At 34.6% G+C, this 5,197-nt stretch overlaps 1 pseudogene across 1 annotated transcript; it reads right to left on the bottom strand.

The window, feature by feature from the left end:
• Positions 1-222: 222 nt before the first annotated feature.
• On the bottom strand, positions 223-806 carry LOC308520232 (COMM domain-containing protein 1-like; annotated as a pseudogene). Its single transcript has one exon. The product of its transcript is annotated as a COMM domain-containing protein 1-like (transcript).
• Between the last annotated feature and the right edge of the window lie 4,391 nt (positions 807-5,197).

Here is a 5,197-nt window from a genome sequence, read left to right as displayed (position 1 = left end):
GAATCCAAGTCTCTGGGGATAGGGTTCTGAACACCTCCTTTAAAAAAAAAATAAAAAAATGCTGTTACAAGTACCTCTACATGCTGAAGTATAAGAGCCTTTGCAGTAGAACAACTATAAAATTAAATGGAAAAAATAAGTCCCAGCAAGCAGAGGCAGGCAAATTTGAATTTGAGGATTTAATACTAATGGGTGAATAATATTTAAAGAAAACAAAACAGATCATGAACACCTTTGCTTCAACAAGTCCATTTTCAGCCAGGCTGGCTGCATCAGTGTGCTGATACTGTCTTCTGCCTCTGGGAGCTTCTTCAGAACTTGGTTGATCTTGGCCTCATCAAATTCCAAACACAGAAATTCAGATTCCTGTCCAGCTCTGTGATAGCAACAGGGGTGTGTATCTGAGCTGAGTGCGACTGTGATTTGCCATCAACTCTCTAGTTTAGGCCCTGAAGCCCACTGTCCCAGCAGCTCTGGTTCCTCAGGCTCTCTCAGATCTTTGTCTTATGACTCTTCCAGAATTTAGAAATGATAGCAGCTTGATCAGATGTGATCCTTCCTTGCATTTTGGTTTGAGCAGTCAAGAATGCTTCCAGCTGGTTGAAATCCATGTCTGCAGATGCAACAGACTTAAGAATCCCCCTCATCTTCACCAGAAAAGGCTGGAACTCCTTGGGTGGCACCTCCTGGTAGAGCTGGCTCCGCAGCAGCTCCTCAGGAATGCCCAGGTGCCCGTGGAAATCTTTCTGGGCCAGGCCGCTCAGCAGCCCGCTCAGGGACTTGCAACTCTCCTGCTCGCCTGCCATTGTCCCCTCTCTCCTTCTTAAAAAAATTTATTCTTTCTAACACGATAGTTTAGATTTGCTTTTTACAAAAACCTTAAAAACATGTCATTTTCCTGGGTTTGGCTATTGTAAATTATATTCATATTTTAAATAAAATTATATATATGTATCTATAAAACAATATTATATCTATCATATTATTACATGTTATTATATATATATTATTTGTTATTGACAGATGTTTGTTAAAATCTTGCAATATGATTGTCAAATGATCTACTTTTGATTTTAGTTTTGTCCAGTTTTACTTTTTATATTTTAGGGTATATTAAAGTAAAATTGTTATGATGTTGTCACAGATTGAAACCTTTAACATTGCAAAAATCCTCTTCATCTATAGCAGGGGTCCTCAAACTACGGCCCGCGGGCCACATACGGCCCCCTGAAAACATTTATCCAGCCCGCCGGGTGTTTTTGCCGCCGCTGCCTGTTGCTTAGCAGCCAACTCGTCCTGGGCCCACAGTGCACATGTGTGGAATGTGGGCCGCACTCACCCACCGACTCCCCTCCTTCTCTCTGTCTCTGGACTCCTCCTCTCTGTCTCGGGTGTGATCAGACGAGTCACGAGCTTGCCTGTGCAGAGCCTGTTGCTGCCTGAGGACCAAGGTAAGAACAAGTTAGGATTTATTTTTTTTGAAGTTAGGAGGTCTATTTTTTTTTTTATTTTGCAGTTAGTAGGGCCTTTTTTTTTTTTTTGAAGTTAGGAGAGCCTTTTACTTCAAAATAAAATATGTACAGTGTGCATAGGAATTTGTTCATAGTTTTTTTTTAAACTATAGTCTGGCCCTCCAACAGTCTGAGGGACAGTGAACTGGCCCCCTGTTTAAAAAGTTTGAGGACCCCTGATCTATAGTAGAGTTTTTTACATTAAAACCTATGTTTTTAATGATATAGTTAAGTCAGCTTTGCTTGTGTGTTTCTATAGTATAGCTTTTCATGCTTTTCCTTTAGTTATGTTTAAATATTTGATTTTTATTCTTTTTTTACTTCATTTCTTTGAGATTAAATAAATATTTTTATCATTCTATCTTTATACCTAATAAGCTTAGTAATTAAACCTTTTTCCTTTTTTAATCCCCTAGTATAATGATTACAGTATGCACCCTTGAGTTATCTAATACTGATATAAATAAGATGTCTACCTCCTTTTACACTTGCTCAGTCAAATATGGTAGACACTGGTCCTATTTGATTATGTAAATATAAAGTTAAATTTACTAAAATTAAATAAAAGAAACATGTCTAATATATTTACTATCTGACCTTTTATAGAAATAATTTGCTGACAGCTGGTATAGGCACAAGTATAGATATATAGATAAGAAAACTAAATAAAGAATCCAGAAATAGACCTACACAGAGATCATCCATTGTTTGCCAGCAAATGTGCAAATGCAATTCAATGCATACAGTGAAGTTTTTCAGCAAATGGTGCAATACCAACTGGATATCCATATGCAAAAAAGTGAACCTTCATATGAAGCACATCATGTTTAAACTTTAAGTCAAACTGTGCCAAAGACCCAAATGGTAAATGAAAAATTATAAAACTTTACAGAGTAAAATATAGGACTAAACCCTTTGTGACTTTGGTTTAAGCAAATATTACTTATTTAAATATCAAACGCAAAATCCATAACAGAAAAAACTGACAAATTGGACTTAAAAAAATACTGTTAAGAGAACGAGGAGGCAAAACATGAATGCAATGAAATATTTGAAAATCACATATGATGAAAGACATTCCTCAAAAACATATAAATGATAAAGAATAAATAATATCAACATCATTTTCATATATACTATAATGAAATCAAATATTTGTTAGGTTTAAATTTGTGTTTCTCTTTGGCTATGAGGATAAAAAAACAGTACATTTCAAGATATAAATTGTCAAGCAAAATTGTTTTCTTAAGAAATGGGTCATCATAATTATCATTTGAAATTTTTTAAATCAGGCAATCAGCTAGTGCTAAATTAGATTTAATACTTTTTGCATGTGAACAAACCTGGACTCTCTAGGATTTCCCAGATCAACACCTTTCAAAAACCATCTAGTCTCCTCAGAGCTATAAATAATCTTGAAATGGCACCACCAGGTTATGAAAGGAATTGAGTGGCCAATCTTGTACTATAGAAACTTCACATTTCAGATTTTCTATTGTTTTACTTATAAGGGTGTTTCTTTTTAATAATAGACCTAGCCTCCTTCTGTGGCCCATTAAACAATTCCTTTCTGAACCCGATTCTGAGTATAAGACACATACCAGCATGTTAGATTTCATGTTTTCAAGGACATGACATTTTGTAAGTCTTGTTTATAGTGCACTCCAAGAGTTTTGTGAAATGTAGTGTTTCATTTCTGGGTCACTGGGATCATTAGTGAAGTAACTGTTTAGGCTTCCCTGAGGGGGGGAAAAACCCTTCAATCAAACACGTTTTTATTGATTGAAGGGAGGATTGGCACAGACTACCACCACTACGGATGCTCATTGGTAATACTGTCATTTATCTCCTTGGTGTCATTGTAGGCAACAAAATTTTCCTATCTCACTATATATTACACATTATCTGCCCAGATTCTTTATATGGCAGAAATCTTCTGTTTAAAAAATACGAGTTGTGTCTAATTTTCTTATGGCATTTACTTTTAAATGAGTCCCTACTAAAAGTGAAATTGTGAACTTAATACACATAACAATACATTTGTGAGAAATGGTAGATGTAGCTATTAAGCATAGCAGTAGAAGGAGAAACAAAACACATTGATAATGTCAAATCAACATTATGTGTTGGGTTCTTTATGTGTAAAGAGTTTATATCCTGTAATCATGCAAATTAAAAAATGAAAGAGTAATCATTAATGTATACATTGGAGAGAAATATTGACATGAAAAGGCAAATTCTTTCATTCATATATATAGGATATTGAGGATGATTTATCTGAGTCTTAGAGTACTACTGGCTTAGAGGCTAATGTTACGAGACTTGCAATACACCATCTTAAGATCTAGTCTATATTTTACCCTTATTTGACAAAGAAATATTGAATTTTCCTTTATGTTTACCTTATGTTCTCATAAAAGATGAAAGAGACAGAGACTCAGAACTTCTGCTTCCTGTTAGGCTATTATTCCAATAAGCTGGTTATGGCAAATGTTTTATGTGAGAAGAACAAAGCAATGGTTGAAAATTAGTTCAGAATTAGTGAAACTTATTTCACTCTACTGGGACCTAAAAGAGTTTACTATCTACAGATAAATAGGAAAGCAATAGTTCTCTGAAAACAGATTCCTCATGTTGTTATTGTATGAAAAACAAATATATGAATGAAGGTCACATGTTTTACTATGTTAAACAAACAACAAAATTGTGCATAAAATTCTAAACTGTGAACTGATACAGATTAATACAGTATCATTTACCGACTGAAAGTCTAAACCAGTGGTCAGCAAACAGCGGTGAGTGTGGCTCTTCCACAAAATACCACGTGCGGGCGCGCATGTACAGTGCGATTGAAACTTCGTGGTCACACTCAAGGGGCCCAAGAGGCGCATGTGGCTAGTGAGCCGCAGTTTGCCGACTACTGGTCTAAACTGTTAAAGTACATTTTCATTTAGGCCCTCTCAATTTGCAAAATATTTCTTAAAGAAAAGAAAATAGTTATCTAAGTGAGTTTTAAAGCACTTACCGGAATCTGCTGACTGCTTTGACTAGGTTGATGCGTTTCTTTCTTTTTTTTTTAAGCAAGCTTATTTATTTCAGCACAGCTGAACAAGTGCTTTACATATTAATTTAAGAAAAGGCAAGGCAATCAATGTGGCAATTTTCCTTATTACATATCTCACAAAGAGCAGCTAAAATTTATTTCCTACAGCATAAAATTTAAAAAATTTAAATGCAAGGAGATTAATGCCACTGCTAAAATTAGAAATAATTTTATTTTAGGTTGCATGTGTCCCTGAATGTTTTGTTATGGGTTTAAGTTCATTGTTAATTGTTCAGTCTACTTGGCGGTTAAAATAAGCATTTATAAAGCAGAATAAATGCCACGTGATTAAGGGTAAATTCTCGATTTATCTTTTTTATTTTCTTCTGAAACTGCCTGTAGTTCTGTAGTGAAAATGTACTATCTAGGAGCCTCCTGCTGGTTCCCATTTTCTTCTCCTTGAGTTTCTGTTCTCTTTTCATAAAGCTATATATAAAAAACTCAAGTGATATTCTTCTTAAAAAAAAGAATCAGGAAATAAAAATTATCTGTAATTATAAGGAATAATCAATGGAAAGAAATTTCAGAAACATTATCCAGCAAGTCTGTTTTTTTTTTTAATCCTTAATTTATTTATAGATAT

Source organism: Myotis nattereri, assembly GCF_964212035.1.
Source record: "Myotis nattereri genome assembly, chromosome: 5".
NCBI classification, from domain to species: Eukaryota; Metazoa; Chordata; class Mammalia; order Chiroptera; family Vespertilionidae; genus Myotis; species Myotis nattereri.
The sequence above is the reverse complement of the archived record's forward strand: the minus strand, read 5'-3'. Positions and strand labels throughout refer to the sequence as shown.